Source organism: Pseudophryne corroboree, unplaced genomic scaffold, assembly GCF_028390025.1.
Source record: "Pseudophryne corroboree isolate aPseCor3 unplaced genomic scaffold, aPseCor3.hap2 scaffold_1021, whole genome shotgun sequence".
Classification (NCBI taxonomy): domain Eukaryota; kingdom Metazoa; phylum Chordata; class Amphibia; order Anura; family Myobatrachidae; genus Pseudophryne; species Pseudophryne corroboree.
The window spans coordinates 193,988-214,325 of record NW_026967648.1 but is presented as its reverse complement, the minus strand read 5'-3'; the positions used below and the strand labels follow the sequence as shown (position 1 = coordinate 214,325).

Sequence of the window (20,338 nt, the reverse complement as noted above, 5' to 3'; positions counted from 1 at the left end):
CCCTAGTTCGCATTAAACACCTCCACCCTCCTTTGGTGTGGGGCTCATGTTGGCTATGCCCCAGCCCCTGAAGCATTCAAGCTGATTTCTTGCAGTAGCTGGGCACTGTAACAGCTCCAGAGCTGCTCTGTACGGCAAGTAAAAGGGTGTGGGCCCTGCAGCACTACCTGTAGTTTGCATTGTGCATTGGAAGGCACAAAGTAAGCAGACGGGAGAAGTAAGGATAGTGCGCAAGGCCATAGAATGGAGCGGCTTAAGAAAAGAGAAGTGGAAACAGACAGCAAACTAGGCTGGAGAGAGACCTGAGACAAAGAGATCTGAATTATACGAGAGCCGACCAGGGGAAACACAAATTATGCAGTCAAGTTTCCCACATTTGGGGAAATCGCAGGGGCAGCACATCCAGAGTGCAATGGGTGAGCCTTGCCCTGGGAGAAGCACCTTCATAATTATAGTATCTTACCTGGCAGGTAAGTAGAAGTTGGGCTAGAGCTGGGGAGGGTCGCTGCTCGGGCACCCCCCTGTCAAGTGAAGGAGAACCAACTGAGGCAGCACAAGGGAACTCTCGAAAGAAGAACAAGGCTAGAGGAAGAACTGAAACAAAGAAATCTGACTTTTAAAAGAGCTGACCAGAGGAAAGCACAAACACAGTCCCCCACTACCACAAATAATGCAGTTGAGTTTCCCACATTTGGGGAAATCACAGGGGTCAGCATACCCAGAATGCAATGAATGAACCTCACCCTGGGAGAACAATCTTCAAGACCATGGTCTCTCCTATGCAAAATAAGTATGATTTGGGATAGGGCTGGGGAGGGCCGCTGCTCAGGCACATCTCTGTCAAGTAAAGGAGATTCAACTGAGGCAGCACAAGGGAACTCTCATCTGGGGACAACAACTGCAGGGAGAACACATATTTTCAGATGAACATGGGAGGGCAGAAGGCTGCCTAATACTGAAGCACCCCCAAACAACAAACCAAATGCAACAACTAGTGCAAGCATTCCTGGGGGAAGGCCTGCAGCAGATGGATTTGCATATGGTGATGCCATCCAAGCAGTGGGTCAAAGTTGGCTTCAACCCTCGTCTGCATATGAAAAGAGAAAAGGGGCGTGCAGGGCATGGCGGCCTTTTGCGGCGCTTGGATGACCCCTAGTTCGCATTACACACCTCCACCCTCCTTCGGTGTGGGGCTCATGTTGGCTATGCCCCAGCCCCTGAAGCATTCAAGCTGATTTCTTGCAGCAGCTGGGCACTGTAACTGCTCCAGAGCTGCTCTGTAAGGCAAGTAAAAGGGTGTGGGCCCTGCAGCACTACCTGTAGTTTGCATTGTGCATTGGAAGGCACGAAGTAAGCAGACGGGAGAAGTCAGGATAGTGCGCAAGGGCATAGAAGGGAGCGGCTCAAGAAAAGAGAAGTGGAAACAGACAGCAAACTAGGCTGGAGAGAGACCTGAGACAAAGAGATCTGAATTATACGAGAGCCGACCAGGGGAAACACAAATTATGCAGTCAAGTTTCCCACATTTGGGGAAATCGCAGAAGCAGCACACCCAGAGTGCTATGGGTGAGCCTTGCCCTGGGAGAAGCACCTTCATGATCATAGTATCTCACCTGGCAGGTAAGTAGGAGTTGGGCTAGAGCTGGGGAGGGTCGCTGCTCGAGCATCCCCCTGTCAAGTAAAGGAGATTCAACTGAGGCAGCACAAGGGAACTCTCATCTGGGGACAACAACTGCAGGGAGAACACATATTTTCAGATAAAAATCTTGGTCATGCTCTGGTTTCTCTTCAGAACGAACAAATCTTTCGCCTTTTACTAAAGATTTCCGTGGAGAGGAGCAAAACCGAGTTTTATCTCAATTTTTGCATGCCCCATCTTTTTGGGGTTTCTTTTATCGGTTTAAAGATAGAATGAGTGTGCTTTAATGTAAGCTCATTTGCATAGAAATGACAGTAAATGTTTGTTTCTTTTCAAACAGAACTTTCTTGACCATGCTACTTGCTTGAAAGATCTGGGAGCACATGGAATACAGTACAAACCATGCTTATAGCAAGGAGAAGACAGGTGAGAAATCTGCTTTCTTTCAAATTGGGCGCTCACTTTGATCTGAATGAGGACTGCTGGCACGGCACTCAGGCGACAGGTGGAATCTTGGTCATGCTCTGGTTTCTCTTCAGAACGAACAAATCTTTCGCCTTTTACTAAAGATTTCCGTGGAGAGGAGCAAAACTGAGTTTTATCTCAATTTTTGCATGCCCCATATTATTGGGGTTTCTTTTATCGGATTAAAGACAGAACGAGTGTGCTTTCTTGTTAGCTTTAATGTAAGTTTATTTGCATAACAATGACAATAAATGTCTGTTTCTTTTCAAGCAGAACTTTCTTGACCATACTAATTGCTTGAAAGATCTGGGAGCACATGAAAAAGAGTACAAACCATGCTTATAGCAAGGGGAAGCCTGGTGAGAAATCTGCTTTCTTTCTTTCAAATTGGGTGCTCACTTTGAGCTGAATGAGGACTGCTGGCATGGCACTCAGGCGACAGGTGGAATCTTGGTCATGCTCTGGTTTCTCTTCAGAACGAACAAATCTTTCGCCTTTTACTAAAGATTTCCGTGGAGAGGAGCAAAACTGAGTTTTATCTAAATTTTTGCATGCCCCGTCTTATTGGGGTTTCTTTTATCAGTTTAAAGATAGAACGAGTGTGCTTTAATGTAAGCTCATTTGCGTAGAAATGACAGTAAATGTTTGTTTCTTTTCAAACAGAACTTTCTTGACTATACTAATTGCTTGAAAGATCTGGGAGCACATGGAAAAGAGTACAAACCATGTTTATAGCAAGGGGAAGCCTGGTGAGAAATCTGCTTTCTTTCATTCAAATTGGGTGCTCACTTTGAGCTGAATGAGAACTGCTGGCATGGCACTCAGGCGACAGGTGGAATCTTGGTCATGCTCTGGTTTCTCTTCAGAACTAACAAATATTTCGCCTTTTATTAAAGATTTCCGTGGAGAGGAGCAAAACTGAGTTTTATCTCAATTTTTGCATGCCCCATATTATTGGGGTTTCTTTTATCAGTTTAAAGACAGAACGAGTGTGCTTTCTTGTTAGCTTTAATGTAAGTTTATTTGCATAACAATGACAGTAAATGTTTGTTTCTTTTCAAACAGAACTTTCTTGACCATGCTACTTGCTTGAAAGATCTGGGAGCACATGGAAAACAGTACAAACCATGCAGTATCACAAGAAGATAGAGCAGAATTGAGGACACGTCAACAATTTCTGCCGAAGGTGGTTCATCTTTCCACATGGTGCCTTTGGCCACTGACACCTTCGTTGAGTCAAAGTCTCTGGCTGTGGTCAGAACTTTGAAAATTTATGTCACCAGAACGGTTCAGATTAGGAAAACAGAGGCTCTGTTTGTCCTGTATGCTCCCAACATGATTGGGTGTCCTGCTTCCATGCAGACCATTATGCGCTGGATCTGTGGTAAGATTCAGCATGCTCATTCCACGGCAGGATTGCCGTTACTGAATTAGGTGAAGACCCATTCTACTAGAAAGGTGGGTTCATCCTGGGCAGCTGGTCGGGGAGTCTCGGCATTGCAACTTTGCCGAGCAGCTATTTAGTAAACACTTTTGCTAAGTTTTACAAGTTTGATACCTTGGCTGATGATAACCTCAAGTTGGGTCATTCGGTGCTGCAGAGTCGTACGCACTCTCCCACCCGTTCAAGAGCTTTGGTATAACCCCATGGTTCTTAATGTGACCCCAGCATCCTCTAGGTCGTATGAGAAAATAGGATTTTAATACCTACCGGTAAATCCTTTTCTCTTAGTACGTAGAGGATGCTGGGCACCCGTCCCAGTCCATACTGTGTCTGCAGTTATTACTTGTGGTTATACACATGTTGTGTTACGGTTCTGGTCAGCTTTTTGCTGCAATTGTTCATGCCGTTGGCTTGTGTTCTGTTGAATGCCACGTTCTGCGGCATGCTTAAGGTGTGAGCTGGTAAGATGCTCACCTTAGTTTAACAATAAATCCTTTCCTCGAAATGTCCGTCTCCCTGGGCACAGTTCCTATAACTGGAGTCTGGAGGAGGGGCATAGAGGGAGGAGCCAGTTCACACCCTTTGAAAGTCTTAAAGTGCCCATGTCTCTTGCGGATCCCGTCTATACCCCATGGTTCTTAATGTGACCCCAGCATCCTCTACGGACTAAGAGAAAAGGATGCCCTTGTGTACTATCCTGACTTCTCCTCCCGTCTGCTTACTTTGTGCCTTCCAACGCACAATGCGAACTACAGGTGGTGCTGCAGGGCCCACACCCTTTTACTTGCCTTACAGAGCAGCTCTGGAGCTGTTACAGTGCCCAGCTGCTGCAAGAAATCAGCATGAATGCTTCAGGGGATGGGGCATGGCCAACATGAGCCCCACACCAAAGGAGGGTGGGGGTGTTTAATGCGAACTAGGGGTCATCCAAGCACTGCAAAAGGCCGCCATGCCCTGCATGCCCCTTTTCTCTTTTTATATGCAGATGAGAGTTCCAGCCAACTTTGGCCCACTGCTTGGATGACATCACCGTATGCAAATCCGTCTGCTGCAGACCTTCCCCCAGGAATGCTTGTACTAGTTGTTGGATATGGTTTGATATTTGATGGTGCTTCAGTATTAGGCAGCCTTCCGCCCTCCCATGTTCATCTGAAAAGATGTGGTCTCCCTGCAGTTGTTGTCCCCAGACGAGAGTTCCCTTGTGCTTCCTCAGTTGAATCTCCTTAACTTGACGGGGGAGGGGCTGCCCGAGCTGCCACCCTCCCCAGCCCTATCCCAACTCATACTTATTTTACATATTAGATCTCTTGATCATGAAGATTGTTCTCACAGGGTGAGGTTCATCCATTATATTTTAAAATAGGAAGGTACAAATTACATATTTGAATTGCATCTATGTGCTGGATTCAAATGTCCCCCCCCCCCCTTCCTTTCTCAATTGTGCCCGTCAGCAGCTATTCTAAGGTTGCTGCCAATGGGTGTGACACATTAATTTCTTCTGTGGGGTACACTGGACTCCACAAGGATTCACATTGGGGTGTAGAGTAGGATCTTGATCTGAGGCACCAACCGGCTCAAAGCTTTTGACTGTTCCCAAGAAGCTCAGTGCATTCTCCTCTATAACCCCGCTTCCATGAACAGGGAGCTCAGTTTGTAGTTGGTGCCTTCAGTAGCAGGCCAATTAACAGGGGCCTGCCTCAGGCAGCCTATTCTTAGCTATTAATTTTGACAAGAAAAGAAGAACTTGTTTTATGAGAATCTACAAGGGCTGCAGCAGGCTAGGTCTAATAGACATCTTTACTGCAGCTTCATCACTCCCAGCGGCGCTGTATACTCCCGTGCCCTGGTTGCTGGGTCACTGCAGCGGAGGCTCCGGTTTCATCCTAAGGTCTGTCACACACACACCACCCTTCCGGATCACGAGGCCGCTGATGAAGGGGAGCGAGGCCGTAGGGGGTGGGCCGTGTGCGCACTGCGGTGGACACTGATTACTGGGCAGCCGCTCCACTAGCCACCAGGTACAGTTAAGGAGCACAGGTCTGGGGTTTTTTCTCCTATATTAACCCAATTTTGTACTGCCCGCAGCGCATTGTGATAGGTAATAGGGCCTGATTCAGGTTGGATTGCAATCACAATAAGCGATCCAACTGCAAAAATTGCTAAGAGCATACGCATGTGCCTGCATTTTCTGCGGCACCCCGCAGAGAATGTGATCGCCTCTGCCTGTCAATCGGGGCGGGGAAGGGGGGGAGAGGTGGGTCAGCAACACTCCATTTCCAAGTCAGGGATGGAGCGGTGCGGGGGCAAGGCTTCAAAATGGGGTCTGCAACGGAGGAGACACAGGGGGCGTGGTCACAGCGGCTGTATGACATCACATTCAGCCGCTGTGATCACAAAAATGGTGGCGGCTTCCTGCGCGCACATACAGTCTGCACCAGCAGGAGCCTACACCATTTTTTATGATCACGCTGAACTGCAGTGCGACTGCAATTACAGCATGGTCAAGAAGGGAGGCGTCATGCTGGGTGGCCATGCCCTGTCACTGTGCAGGAGCCAGCACCGCTCACACACTAGTCCCCGGGTGCAGCCCCCAACCCCCGGGACACCCGGAGCAACAAAATGTAGATTCAGGCCACCAGGCCACGCCCCTACCTATGAAACCATGCCTCCTTTTTACCATTGCGCTGCTTATCTGCGCGCACTGCATTACAATCTCCCTCGCCACCTCTCTGGGTGTCACCAGTGATAGTGACACCTCTGCCATGCTTGTAGCAGCTGGTCCTAAGATCTACACCTCAAACCCTGAGTGTTTGCCCTTGTGACTTGTTGATCATCATAGCGAAGCAGATGCTTACAGAAAACTGCAGGGGCTTAGATTGAAAATAAAAAAATTGATGGGTATAAGGTAGAGAGGAGCGGGTTCGGTTCTCCGAGAACCGAATTCCCCACGAACTCCACGTGGTTTACACTGGTCCGAGGCTGGCTCGGTTGTTCCCGCCTGACTCGGAAAACCTGAACAAGGGAAAATGTCATCATCCCGCTGTCGGATTCTCGCGAGATTCGGATTCCATATAAAGAGCTGCGCGTTGCTGCCATTTTTACTCGTGCATTGAAGAGAGAGCGGAGAGGACGTGGCTATGTTCTCTCAGTGGAAATCTCAATATCAGTGCTCAGTATCAGTGGTTACTTATTGCTGCTCAGTAATACTAGTAGTGTGTCTCTCCTGCTCAGTGTCAGTTCTCAGTAGTATCCTCATCAGTGCTCAGTATCACTGCTCATTGTCTTGTGCTGCATTGTGGTGCTCAGCATACTACAGTACATTACTAATAGTCCAGTGCTGCATCTTGCTGCTCAGTGTCAGTTCTAGTATCCTCATCAGTGCTCACTATCACTGCTCATTGCATTGTGGTGTTCTGTATACTACAGTAACATAGTAATATAGTATATATAGAGGAGCGGGTTCGGTTCTCCGAGAACCGAATTCCCGACGAACTCCACGTGGTTTACACTGGTCCGAGGCTGGCTTGGTTGTTCCCGCCTGACTCGGAAAACCTGAACAAGGGAAAATGTCATCATCCCGCTGTCGGATTCTCGCGAGATTCGGATTCCATATAAAGAGCTGCGCGTTGCTGCCATTTTTACTCGTGCATTGAAGAGAGAGCGGAGAGGACGTGGCTATGTTCTCTCAGTGGAAATCTCAATATCAGTGCTCAGTATCAGTGGTTACTTATTGCTGCTCAGTAATACTAGTAGTGTGTCTCTCCTGCTCAGTGTCAGTTCTCAGTAGTATCCTCATCAGTGCTCAGTATCACTGCTCATTGTCTTGTGCTGCATTGTGGTGCTCAGCATACTACAGTACATTACTAATAGTCCAGTGCTGCATCTTGCTGCTCAGTGTCAGTTCTAGTATCCTCATCAGTGCTCACTATCACTGCTCATTGCATTGTGGTGTTCTGTATACTACAATTACATAGTAATATAGTAACATAGTTTTTGAGGTTGAATAGAGGCAAATTGCCCATCGTGTTCAACCTGTTTTAAGTTGTGATGATTCTACATACTTGCTGAATAATGTTTTATGACTAGTTAGCTACTATAACTCATGTTAACCCCGGATTAACCATGTTGATATTTTAAGTATTATAACCTTGGATAGCTTTTTCATTCAGAAATGTATCCATTCCTTTTTTAAATCCAATTACAGAGTCCGCCATTACCACCTTCCCTGGCAGGGAATTCCACATCCTGATTGCCCTAACAGTGAAGAAACCTTTCCTCCATTGCGTTCTGAACTTTCCTCCAGTCGCAGCGAGTGACCACGTGTTCTTTTAATAAATAATTCCTCTGATAACTCTTTGTTATGTATCTTTACATATTTGAAGATATTAATAATATCTCCTCTTAGGCACCTCTTTTCTAGTGTATAAATATTCAGCCTAGTAAGTCTTTCCTTATAGTCCAGTACTTTTAGGCCTTTAATCAATTTAGTCTTCAGGATCTCTTCCACTTCCATGAGCAGCAGAGTAGTGCAATGGAAGCATGCTGGGCCCATAACCCAGAGGTTGATTGATCGAAACTATCCTCTGCTATGTGCATTTTTTTTTTTATAATTAAAGTAATCAAAAACTGGGATTGATATTTTGGCTCTTTTATTTTTACTTAAAGTACAATAACTTTTATCATTTTAATTTGTTTTAATAGTATATTGACAGCATTGTTTTCTTTAAAAAATCCACTTAATTTTCTTTACCCTATTACTGAAATGGTAATTGACAAAAACAAACTACATTGTCACCAGAAGAGCAATGCAAAATGTACAAGTGATATATGAAAATCATCTTCCATCTTGAATTTCAATGATGCATTGGGACAACAATTTGTGAGAAACATCTTCACCCATAAAGAAAGATTTTCTTAATTCCTTACCTGTGTGCTGATTAGATATCACCTTGTTTTCACATTAAACAGACTTCCCCATGAGGAAGCAGCAAGGATGCAGTGACGTTTCCTGGTGTCAACCTGTATTATTTCAGTAGACATTGAAATGAGGATGCATCTTTGATGCCTTTCCAATGAAGCAAGTTTATTTCAGTAATAGGTGAAAAACCATTCCTACAAAGGTGTTAATCAGAGACTTGGCTTTGTGGACACTTTTCAGAGAGCAAATTTGTTAGCATAAACATAAAATCAGAAAATGAAGAGCTGTTTAATCACTCAATTGGACTTTTCTGCCAGCATATTTTTTTTTCTCTGCAACCCACTGCTAAATTGTGCTTCCTAGCTGTTTTTTTATAAAATCACTTAATCAAATCTAACTCTGATTACATCAGAGAAGGCCAGGTACCCTACACCATAAGGGGGGTTTTTGAAATTTTGACTTGTCTACTTAAAGATCACCAAAATCTGATTACAAGGTCAATTACATCCCTGGGTGGGATTGAACCACCAACCTTTTGGTTAATAGCCAAACATGCTAACCGATTGCGCCACAGAGACACCTTGCAAAAGTCAATACTGACAAAGGCTAATAATCATTCATCTAGAACGTTTCCTAGAAAAACTTTAAAAAGTCAATAATCTGGAGAATTTTTGTAAGATACACATTGGTACTTTCCCATGATGAGTGAGTGCTTCAGGATTTCTTGCACTTACATGGGCTATTAACCAAAAGGTTGGTGGTTCAATCCCACCCAGGGATGTAATTGACCTTGTCATCAGATTTTGGTGATCTTTAAGTAGACAAGTCAAAATTTCAAACCCCCTCTTATGGTGTAGGGTACCTGGCCTTCTCTGACGTAATCAGAGTTAGATTTAATTAAGTGATTTTATAAAAAACAGCTAGGAAGCACAATTTAGCAGTGGGTTGCAGAGAAAAAAATAACATTTTAAACCTACCGGTAATTTTTTTTTCTCGTAGTCCGTAGAGGATGATGGGGACTCCGTAAGGACCATGGGGGATAGACGGGCTCCGCAGCAGACATGGGCACTTTAAGAAAGACTTTAGATCTGGGTGTGCACTGGCTCCTCCCTCTATGCCCCTCCTCCATACCTCAGTTAGAGAAACTGTGCCCAGAGGAGACGGACAGTACGAGGAAAGGATTTTTGTTAATCCAAGGTCAAGATTCATACCAGCCACACCAATCACACCGTATAACTTGTGATATACTACCCAGTTAACAGTATGAAAACAACATAGCATCAGTCCAAGACCGATGAAAACTAACATATAACCCTTATGTAAGCAATAACTATATACAAGTCTTGCAGAAGTAGACCGCACTTGGGACGGGCACCCAGCATCCTCTACGGACTACGAGAAAAAGATTTACCGGTAGGTTTAAAATCTTATTTTCTCTTACGTCCTAGAGGATGCTGGGGACTCCGTAAGGACCATGGGGATTATACCAAAGCTCCCAAACGGGCAGGAGAGTGCGGATAACTCTGCAGCACCGATTGAGCAAACAGGAGGTCCTCCTCAGCCAGGGTATCAAACTTATAGAACTTTGCAAAGGTGTTTGAACCAACTTTGACCCACTGCTTGGATGACATCACCATATGCAAATCCATCTGCGGCAGGCCTTCCCCCAGGAATGCTTGCACTAGTTGTTGCATTTGGTTTGTTGTTTGGGGGTGCTTCAGTATTAGGCAGCCTTCTGCCCTCTCATGTTCATCTGAAAATATGTGTTCTCCCTGCAGTTGTTGTCCCCAGATGAGAGTTCCCTTGTGCTGCCTCAGTTGAATCTCCTTTACTTGACAGAGATGTGCCTGAGCAGCGGCCCTCCCCAGCCCTATCCCAAATCATACTTATTTTGCATAGGAGATACCATGGTCATGAAGATTGTTCTCCCAGGGTTAGGTTCATTCATTGCATTCTGGGTATGCTGACCCCTGTGATTTCCCCAAATGTGGGAAACTCAACTGCATTATTTGTGGTAGTGGGGGACTGTGTTTGTGCTTTCCTCTGGTCAGCTCTGGTAAAAGTCAGATTTCTTTGTCTCAGATCTTCCTCTAGCCTTGTTCTTCTTTCGAGAGTTCCCTTGTGCTGCCTCAGTTGGATCTCCTTCACTTGACAGGGGGGTGCCCGAGCAGCGACCCTCCCCAGCTCTAGCCCAACTCCTACTTACCTGCCAGGTGAGATACTATGATCATGAAGATGCTTCTCCCAGGGCAAGGCTCACCCATTGCACTCTGGGTGTGCTGCCCCTGCGATTTCCCCAAATGTGGGAAACTTGACTGCATAATTTGTGTTTCCCCTGGTCGGCTCTCATATAATTCAGATCTCTTTGTCTCAGGTCGCTCTCCAGCCTAGTTTGCTGTCTGTTTCCACTACTTTTTCTTGAGCCCCTCCCTTCTATACCCTTGTGCACTATCCTGACTTCTCCCGTCTGCTTACTTTGTGCCTTCCAACGCACAATGCAAACTACAGGTAGTGCTGCAGGGCCCACACCCTTTTACTTGCTTTACAGAGCAGCTCTGGAGCTGTTACAGTGCCCAGCTGCTGCAAGAAATCAGCTTGAATGCTCCAGGGGCTGGGGCATAGACAACATGAGCCCCACACCGAAGGAGGGTGGAGGTGTTTAATGCGAACTAGGGGTCATCCAAGCGCCGCAAAAGGCCGCCATGCCCTGCACACCCCTTTTTTCTTTTCATATGCAGACGAGGGTTGAAGCCAACTTTGACCCACTGCTTGGATGACATCACCATATGCAAATCCATCTGCTGCAGGCCTTCCCCCAGGAATGCTTGCACTAGTAGTTGCATTTGGTTTGTTGTTTGGGGGTGCGTCAGTTTTAGGCAGCCTTCTGCCCTCCCATGTTCATCTGAAAATATGTGTTCTCCCTGCAGTTGTTGTCCCCAGATGAGAGTTCCCTTGTGCTGCCTCAGTTGAATCTCTTTTACTTGACAGAGATGTGCCTGAGCAGCGGCCCTCCCCAGCCCTATCCCAAATCATACTTATTTTGCATAGGAGATACCATGGTCATGAAGATTGTTCTCCCAGGGTTAGGTTCATCCATTGCATTCTGGGTATGCTGACCCCTGTGATTTCCCCAAATGTGGGAAACTAAACTGCATTATTTGTGGTAGTGGGGGACTGTGTTTGTGCTTTCCTCTGGTCAGCTCTGGTAAAAGTCAGATTTCTTTGTCTCAGATCTTCCTCTAGCCTTGTTCTTCTTTCGAGAGTTCCCTTGTGCTGCCTCAGTTGGATCTCCTTCACTTGACAGGGGGGTGCCCGAGCAGCGACCCTCCCCAGCTCTAGCCCAACTCCTACTTACCTGCCAGGTGAGATACTATGATCATGAAGATGCTTCTCCCAGGGCAAGGCTCACCCATTGCACTCTGGGTGTGCTGCCCCTGCGATTTCCCCAAATGTGGGAAACTTGACTGCATAATTTGTGTTTCCCCTGGTCGGCTCTCATATAATTCAGATCTCTTTGTCTCAGGTCTCTCTCCAGCCTAGTTTGCTGTCTGTTTCCACTTCTTTTTTCTTGAGCCCCTCCCTTCTATACCCTTGTGCACTATCCTGACTTCTCCCGTCTGCTTACTTTGTGCCTTCCAACGCACAATGCAAACTACAGGTAGTGCTGCAGGGCCCACACCCTTTTACTTGCTTTACAGAGCAGCTCTGGAGCTGTTACAGTGCCCAGCTGCTGCAAGAAATCAGCTTGAATGCTTCAGGGGCTGGGGCATAGCCAACATGAGCCCCACACCGAAGGAGGGTGGAGGTGTTTAATGCGAACTAGGGGTCATCCAAGCGCCGCAAAAGGCCGCCATGCCCTGCACACCCCTTTATTCTTTTCATATGCAGACGAGGGTTGAAGCCAACTTTGACCCACTGCTTGGATGACATCACCATATTCAAATCCATCTGCTGCAGGCCTTCCCCCAGGAATGCTTGCACTAGTTGTTGCATTTGGTTTGTTGTTTGGGGGTGCTTCAGTATTAGGCAGCCTTCTGCCCTCCCATGTTCATCTGAAAATATGTGTTCTCCCTGCAGTTGTTGTCCCCAGATGAGAGTTCCCTTGTGCTGCCTCAGTTGAATCTCCTTTACTTGACAGAGATGTGCCTGAGCAGCGGCCCTCCCCAGACCTATCCCAAATCATACTTATTTTGCATAGGAGATACCATGGTCATGAAGATTGTTCTCCCAGGGTTAGGTTCATTCATTGCATTCTGGGTATGCTGACCCCTGTGATTTCCCCAAATGTGGGAAACTCAACTGCATTATTTGTGGTAGTGGGGGACTGTGTTTGTGCTTTCCTCTGGTCAGCTCGGGTAAAAGTCAGATTTCTTTGTCTCAGATCTTCCTCTAGCCTTGTTCTTCTTTCGAGAGTTCCCTTGTGCTGCCTCAGTTGGATCTCCTTCACTTGACAGGGGGGTGCCCGAGCAGCGACCCTCCCCAGCTCTAGCCCAACTCCTACTTACCTGCCAGGTGAGATACTATGATCATGAAGATGCTTCTCCCAGGGCAAGGCTCACCCATTGCACTCTGGGTGTGCTGCCCCTGCGATTTCCCCAAATGTGGGAAACTTGACTGCATAATTTGTGTTTCCCCTGGTCGGCTCTCATATAATTCAGATCTCTTTGTCTCAGGTCTCTCTCCAGCCTAGTTTGCTGTCTGTTTCCACTTCTTTTTTCTTGAGCCCCTCCTTCTATACCCTTGTGCACTATCCTGACTTCTCCCGTCTGCTTACTTTGTGCCTTCCAACGCACAATGCAAACTACAGGTAGTGCTGCAGGGCCCACACCCTTTTACTTGCTTTACAGAGCAGCTCTGGAGCTGTTACAGTGCCCAGCTGCTGCAAGAAATCAGCTTGAATGCTTCAGGGGCTGGGGCATAGCCAACATGAGCTCCACACCGAAGGAGGGTGGAGGTGTTTAATGCGAACTAGGGGTCATCCAAGCGCCGCAAAAGACCGCCATGCCCTGCACACCCCTTTTTTCTTTTCATATGCAGACGAGGGTTGAAGCCAACTTTGACCCACTGCTTGGATGACATCACCATATGCAAATCCATCTGCTGCAGGCCTTCCCCCAGGAATGCTTGCACTAGTAGTTGCATTTGGTTTGTTGTTTGGGGGTGCTTCAGTTTTAGGCAGCCTTCTGCCCTCCCATGTTCATCTGAAAATATGTGTTCTCCCTGCAGTTGTTGTCCCCAGATGAGAGTTCCCTTGTGCTGCCTCAGTTGAATCTCCTTTACATGACAGAGATGTGCCTGAGCAGCGGCCCTCGCCAGCCCTATCCCAAATCATACTTATTTTGCATAGGAGATACCATGGTCATGAAGATTGTTCTCCCATGGTGAGGTTCATTCATTGCATTCTGGGTATGCTGACCCCTGTGATTTCCCCAAATGTGGGAAACTCGACTGCATTATTTGTGGTAGTGGGGGACTGTGTTTGTGCTTTCCTCTGGTCAGCTCTGGTAAAAGTCAGATTTCTTTGTCTCAGATCTTCCTCTAGCCTTGTTCTTCTTTCGAGAGTTCCCTTGTGCTGCCTCAGTTGGATCTCCTTCACTTGACAGGGGGTGCCCAAGCAGCAATCCTCCACAGCTCTAGCCCAACTCCTACTTACCTGCCAGGTGAGATACTATGATCTTCACTGTTAGGGCAATCAGGATGTGGAATTCCCTGCCAGGGAAGGTGGTAATGGTGGACTCTGTAATTGGATTTAAAAAAGGAATGGATACATTTCTGAATGAAAAAGCTATCCAAGGTTATAATACTTAAAATATCAACATGGTTAATCCGGGGGTAACATGAGTTGTAGTAGTTAACTAGTCATAAAACATTATTCAGCAAGTATGTAGAATCATCACAACTTAAAACAGGTTGAACACGATGGGCAATTTGCCTCTTTTCAACCTCAAAAACTATATTACTATATGTTACTATATTACTATGTTACTGTAGTATACAGAACACCACAATGTAATGAGCAGTGATAGTGAGCACTGATGAGGATACTAGAACTGACACTGAGCAGCAAGATGCAGCACTGGACTATTAGTAATGTACTGTAGTATGCTGAGCACCACAATGCAGCACAAGACAATGAGCAGTGATACTGAGCACTGATGAGGATACTACTGAGAACTGACACTGAGCAGGAGAGACACACTACTAGTATTACTGAGCAGCAATAAGTAACCACTGATACTGAGCACTGATATTGAGATTTCCACTGAGAGAACATAGCCACGTCCTCTCCACTCTCTCTTCAATGCACGAGTAAAAATGGCGGCAACACGCAGCTCTTTATATGAAATCCGAATCTCGCGAGAATCCGACAGCGGGATGATGACATTTTCCCTTGTTCAGGTTTTCCGAGTCAGGCGGGAACAACCGAGCCTGCCTCGGACCAGTGTAAACCACGTGGAGTTCGTGGGGAATTCGGTTCTCGGAGAACCGAACCCGCTCCTCTCTACCTTATACCCATCAATTTTTTTATTTTCAATCTAAGCCCCTGCAGTTTTCTGTAAGCATCTGCTTCGCTATGATGATCAACAAGTCACAAGGGTAAACACTCAGGGCTTGAGGCGTAGATCTTAGGACCAGCTGCTACAAGCATGGCAGAGGTGTCACTATCACTGGTGACACCTAGAGAGGTGGCGAAGGAGATTGTAATGCAGTGCACGCAGATAAGCAGCGCAATGGTAAAAAGGAGGCATGGTTTCATAGGTAGGGGCGTGGCCTGGTGGCCTGAATCTACATTTTGTTGCTCCGGGTGTCCCGGGGGTTGGGGGCTGCACCCGGGGACTAGTGTGTGAGCGGTGCTGGCTCCTGCACAGTGACAGGACATGGCCACCCAGCATGACGCCTCCCTTCTTGACCATGCTGTAATTGCAGTCGCACTGCAGTTCAGCGTGATCATAAAAAATGGTGTAGCCTTCTGCTGGTGCAGACTGTATGTGCGCGCAGGAAGCCGCCACCATTTTTGTGATCACAGCGGCTGAATGTGATGTCATACAGCCGCTGTGACCACGCCCCCTGTGTCTCCTCCGTTGCAGACCCCATTTTGAAGCCTTGCCCCCGCACCGCTCCATCCCTGACTTGGAAATGGAGTGTTGCTGACCCCCCTCTCCCCCCCTGCCCCGATTGACAGGCAGAGGCGATCGCATTCTCTGCGGGGTGCCGCAGAAAATGCAGGCACATGCGTATGCTCTTAGCAATTTTTGCAGTTGGATCGCTTATTGTGATTGCAACCCAACCTGAATCAGGCCCTATTACCTATCACAATGCGCTGCGGGCAGTACAAAATTGGTTTAATATGGGAGAAAAACCCCCAGACCTGTGCTCCTTAACTGTACCTGATGGCTTGTGGAGCGGCTGCCCAGTAATCAGTGTCCACGCCAGTGCGCACACGGTCCACCCCCTACGGCCACGCTCCCCCTCATCAGCGGCCTCGTGATCCGGAAGGGCGGTGTGTGTGTGACTGACCTTAGGAAGAAACCGGAGCCTCCGCTGCAGTGATCCAGCAACCAGGGCACGGGAGTATACAGCGCCGCTGGGAGTGATGAAGCTGCAGTAAAGATGTCTATTAGACCTAGCCTGCTGCAGCCCTTGTAGATTCTCATAAAAAAAGTTCTTATTTTCTTGTCAAAATTAATAGCTAAGAATAGGCTGCCTGAGGCAGGCCCCTGTTAAGTGGCCTGCTACTGAAGGCACCAACTACAAACTGAGCTCCCTGTTCATGGAAGCGGGGTTATAGAGGAGAATGCGCTGAGCATCTTGGGAACAGTCAAAAGCTTTGAGCCGGTTGGTGCCTCAGATCAAGATCCTACTCTACACCCCAATGTGAATCCTTGTGGAGTCCAGTGTACCCCACAGAAGAAATTAATGTGTCACACCCATTGGCAGCAACCTTAGAGTAGCTGCTGACGGGCACAATTGAGAAAGGAAGGGGGGGGGGACATTTGAATCCAGCACATAGATGCAATTCAAATATGTAATTTGAACCTTCCTATTTTAAAATATAATGGATGAACCTCACCCTGTGAGAACAATCTTCATGATATAGAGATCTCATATGCAAAATAAGTATGAGTTGGGATAGGGCTGGGGAGGGTGGCTGCTCGGGCAAGCCCCTCCCCCGTCAAGTTAAGGAGATTCAACTGAGGAGGCACAAGGGAACTCTCGTCTGGGGACAACAACTGCAGGGAGACCACATCTTTTCAGATGAACATGGGAGGGCGGAAGGCTGCCTAATACTGAAGCACCATCAAATATCAAACCATATGCAATAACTAGTACAAGCATTCCTGGGGGAAGGTCTGCAGGAGACGAATTTGCATACGGTGATGTCATCCAAGCAGTGGGCCAAACTTGGCTGGAACCCTCATCTGCATATGAAAAGAGAAAAGGGTTATGCAGGGCATGGCGGCCTTTTGCGGCGCTTGGATGACCCCTAGTTCGCATTAAACACCTCCACCCTCCTTCGGTGTGGGGCTCATGTTGGCTATGCCCCAGCCCCTGAAGCATTCAAGCTGATTTCTTGCAGCAGCTGGGCACTGTAACAGCTCCAGAGCTGCTCTGTAAGGCAAATAAAAGGGTGTGGGCCCTGCAGCACTACCTGTAGTTCGCATTGTGCGTTGGAAGGCACAAAGTAAGCAGACGGGAGAAGTCAGGATAGTGCGCAAGGGCATAGAAGGGAGCGGCTCAAGAAAAGAGAAGTGGAAACAGACAGCAAACTAGGCTGGAGAGAGACCTGAGACAAAGAGATCTGAATTATACGAGAGTCGACCAGAAGACGGATTTGCATACGGTGATGTCATCCAAGCAGTGGGCCAAAGTTGGCTGGAACCCTCATCTGCATATGAAAAGAGAAAAGGGGCATGCAGGGCATGGCGGCCTTTTGCGGTGCTTGGATGACCCCTAGTTCGCATTAAACACCCCCACCCTCCTTTGGTGTGGGGCTCATGTTGGCCATGCCCCATCCCCTGAAGCATTCAAGCTGATTTCTTGCAGCAGCTGGGCACTGTAACAGCTCCAGAGCTGTTCTGTAAGGCAAGTAAAAGGGTGTGGGCCCTGCAGCACCACCTGTAGTTCGCATTGTGCGTTGGAAGGCACAAAGTAAGCAGACGGGAGGAGAAGTCAGGACAGGATAGTGCGCAAGGGCATCCTTTTCTCTTAGTCCGTAGAGGATGCTGGGGTCACATTAAGAACCATGGGGTATAGACGGGATCCGCAAGAGACATGGGCACTTTAATACTTTCAAAGGGTGTGAACTGGCTCCTCCCTCTATGCCCCTCCTCCAGACTCCAGTTATAGGAACTGTGCCCAGGGAGACGGACATTTCGAGGAAAGGATTTATTGTTAAACTAAGGTGAGCATCTTACCAGCTCACACCTTAAGCATGCCGCAGAACGTGGCATTCAACAGAACACAAGCCAACGGCATGAACAATTGCAGCAAAAAGCTGACCAGAACCATAACACAACATGTGTATAACCACAAGTAATAACTGCAGACACAGTATGGACTGGGACGGGTGCCCAGCATCCTCTACGGACTAAGAGAAAAGGATTTACCGGTAGGTATTAAAATCCTATTTTCTCATACGACCTAGAGGATGCTGGGGTCACATTAAGAACCATGGGGTTATACCAAAGCTCTTGAACGGGTGGGAGAGTGCGTACGACTCTGCAGCACCGAATGACCCAACTTGAGGTTATCATCAGCCAAGGTATCAAACTTGTAAAACTTAGCAAAAGTGTTTACTAAATAGCTGCTCGGCAAAGTTGCAATGCCGAGACTCCCCGACCAGCTGCCCAGGATGAACCCACCTTTCTAGTAGAATGGGTCTTCACCTAATTCAGTAACGGCAATCCTGCCGTGGATTGAGCATGCTGAATCTTACCACAGATCCAGCGCATAATGGTCTACATGGAAGCAGGACACCCAATCCTGTTGGGAGCATACAGGACAAACAGAGCCTCTGTTTTCCTAATCTGAACCGTTCTGGTGACATAAATTTTCAAAGTTCTGACCACAGCCAGAGACTTTGACTTAACGAAGGTGTCAGTGGCCAAAGGCACCATGTGGAAAGATGAACCACCTTCGGCAGAAATTGTTGACGTGTCCTTAATTCTGCTCTATCTTCATGAAAGATCAAATAAAGGCTCTTGTGATACTGCATGGTTTGTACTGTTTTCCATGTGCTCCCAGATCTTTCAAGCAAGTAGCATGGTCAAGAAAGTTCTGTTTGAAAAGAAACAAACATTTACTGTCATTGTTATGCAAATAAACTTACATTAAAGCTAACAAGAAAGCACACTCGTTCTGTCTTTAAACTGATAAAAGAAACCCCAATAATATGGGCATACCTCCCAACTTTGTCGGCTCGCATAGAGGGACACACGCGCGGCGAAGTCGCGCGCGCTCCCAAAAAGGGCGTGGCCTAAGTAAAAGGGGGTGTGGCTTCGCGGGAGGACCCGCGATCGCGAGTCACGCCCCCGTTTTCGGCACTGAGGGGGCATGCCCAGCGCTCTGTGAGCCGCTGGCATGCCACCTCTCCCTCTGACTTCAGTGAATAGACGCTGTGCGCATGCGCACAGCGTCTATTCACCGCTGCTCTGCTAAGCAGGGCAGCGACAGACAGAGCCTCCCAACTGTCCTCCCCACCGCGGGACACTGCGGCCCGCAGGTGGGACAGCGGGACAGTCCCCAAAAAACGGGACTGTCCCGCGAAAATCGGGACAGTTGGGAGGTATGATATGGGGCATGCAAAAATTGAGATAAAACTCAGTTTTGCTCCTCTCCACGGAAATCTTTAATAAAAGGCGAAATATTTGTTAGTTCTGAAGAGAAACCAGAGCATGACCAAGATTCCACCTGTCGCCTGAGTGCCATGCCAGCAGTTCTCATTCAGCCAGGGCCGGCGCTACCACTAGGCAGCTTTAGGCAGCTGCCTATGGGCGGCGACCACTGGAGGGCGGCACTGCTTAGTGAACGAAAGTGAAAGAGAACACTTTTTTATCATGTGCCTCAGCAGAAACAGAGGAGCTGCTCGTGTGCGCCCAACACGTCTGTCTGACTCTGCCTTCAAAAGTGAGTTGACTGACTGTGTGCCTACTTCTGCAACCCTGCCGTGCCGCCGCCCCCCCACCTCTGCGATCATAACACATTCCACTATGTTATGTGGGCTATGTGCAGCCTGCTGCCGCCTGTGCTCCTGAGTCCGGGGTCCCGGGTCCCACAGTATCAGCCTATCACTGACTACCCGCCGCTCCCCCACGGGATGGTCTCCCGCGTCCCCCCCCATCACCCCTGCATTTGGGCACAGGGCACATGAAGGAGAGTCACCCGCTGGCCTGGTCCGCTCCGCATCACTGACTACCCGCCGCTCCCCCACGCGATGGTCTCCCGCGCCGCGTCCCCCCCCCCATCACCCCTGCATTTGGGCACAGGGCACATGAAGGAGAGTCACCCGCTGGCCTGGTCCGCACTGCTGCCGCATCGGGCGCCGCCTCTCCCTACAATCCAGTGCAAATTGTTATCCGCGCTACCCCCCCAATCCCGCGACCGGCTCCCGCATCAGTACCTGCTGCTGCCTCTTTTTGTGACAAGCGCCCCCACAGCTATTAGGCTCCCGCTGCACACCCCCCCCCCCCCTCCCCTCCTGTTAGCTTTAATGTAAGTTTATTTGCATAACAATGACAGTAAATGTTTGTTTCTTTTCAAACAGAACTTTCTTGACCATGCTACTTGCTTGAAAGATCTGGGAGCACATGGAATACAGTACAAACCATGCTTATAGCAAGGAGAAGCCAGGTGAGAAATCTGCTTTCATTCA

General features: G+C 47.9%; 12 non-coding genes and 3 pseudogenes across 12 annotated transcripts; 11 read left to right on the top strand and 4 right to left on the bottom strand.

The window, feature by feature from the left end:
- Nucleotides 1-315: 315 nt before the first annotated feature.
- Nucleotides 316-478, bottom strand: LOC134987878 (U1 spliceosomal RNA). The gene has a single exon (XR_010193423.1). It is a non-coding gene; the product is annotated as a U1 spliceosomal RNA (small nuclear RNA).
- Nucleotides 479-630: 152 nt separating this feature from the next.
- On the bottom strand, nt 631-794 carry LOC134987940 (U1 spliceosomal RNA). The gene has a single exon (XR_010193482.1). It is a non-coding gene; the product is annotated as a U1 spliceosomal RNA (small nuclear RNA).
- A 671-nt stretch (nt 795-1,465) lies between these two features.
- LOC134987870 (U1 spliceosomal RNA) lies at nt 1,466-1,628 on the bottom strand. The gene has a single exon (XR_010193417.1). It is a non-coding gene; the product is annotated as a U1 spliceosomal RNA (small nuclear RNA).
- Nucleotides 1,629-1,772: 144 nt separating this feature from the next.
- LOC134987893 (U5 spliceosomal RNA) lies at nt 1,773-1,888 on the top strand. Its single transcript, XR_010193437.1, has one exon. It is a non-coding gene; the product is annotated as a U5 spliceosomal RNA (small nuclear RNA).
- A 270-nt stretch (nt 1,889-2,158) lies between these two features.
- Nucleotides 2,159-2,274, top strand: LOC134987892 (U5 spliceosomal RNA). The gene has a single exon (XR_010193436.1). It is a non-coding gene; the product is annotated as a U5 spliceosomal RNA (small nuclear RNA).
- A 286-nt stretch (nt 2,275-2,560) lies between these two features.
- Nucleotides 2,561-2,676, top strand: LOC134987900 (U5 spliceosomal RNA). Its single transcript, XR_010193444.1, has one exon. It is a non-coding gene; the product is annotated as a U5 spliceosomal RNA (small nuclear RNA).
- Nucleotides 2,677-2,950: 274 nt separating this feature from the next.
- Nucleotides 2,951-3,066, top strand: LOC134987914 (U5 spliceosomal RNA). The gene has a single exon (XR_010193458.1). It is a non-coding gene; the product is annotated as a U5 spliceosomal RNA (small nuclear RNA).
- A 7,282-nt stretch (nt 3,067-10,348) lies between these two features.
- Nucleotides 10,349-10,512, top strand: LOC134987931 (U1 spliceosomal RNA). Its single transcript, XR_010193474.1, has one exon. It is a non-coding gene; the product is annotated as a U1 spliceosomal RNA (small nuclear RNA).
- Nucleotides 10,513-10,664: 152 nt separating this feature from the next.
- LOC134987842 (U1 spliceosomal RNA) lies at nt 10,665-10,806 on the top strand (annotated as a pseudogene).
- A 691-nt stretch (nt 10,807-11,497) lies between these two features.
- LOC134987948 (U1 spliceosomal RNA) lies at nt 11,498-11,661 on the top strand. The gene has a single exon (XR_010193490.1). It is a non-coding gene; the product is annotated as a U1 spliceosomal RNA (small nuclear RNA).
- Nucleotides 11,662-11,813: 152 nt separating this feature from the next.
- LOC134987841 (U1 spliceosomal RNA) lies at nt 11,814-11,955 on the top strand (annotated as a pseudogene).
- A 692-nt stretch (nt 11,956-12,647) lies between these two features.
- On the top strand, nt 12,648-12,811 carry LOC134987930 (U1 spliceosomal RNA). Its single transcript, XR_010193473.1, has one exon. It is a non-coding gene; the product is annotated as a U1 spliceosomal RNA (small nuclear RNA).
- A 152-nt stretch (nt 12,812-12,963) lies between these two features.
- Nucleotides 12,964-13,105, top strand: LOC134987839 (U1 spliceosomal RNA; annotated as a pseudogene).
- Nucleotides 13,106-13,796: 691 nt separating this feature from the next.
- LOC134987952 (U1 spliceosomal RNA) lies at nt 13,797-13,960 on the top strand. Its single transcript, XR_010193494.1, has one exon. It is a non-coding gene; the product is annotated as a U1 spliceosomal RNA (small nuclear RNA).
- A 5,290-nt stretch (nt 13,961-19,250) lies between these two features.
- On the bottom strand, nt 19,251-19,363 carry LOC134987926 (U5 spliceosomal RNA). Its single transcript, XR_010193469.1, has one exon. It is a non-coding gene; the product is annotated as a U5 spliceosomal RNA (small nuclear RNA).
- Nucleotides 19,364-20,338: the final 975 nt, after the last annotated feature.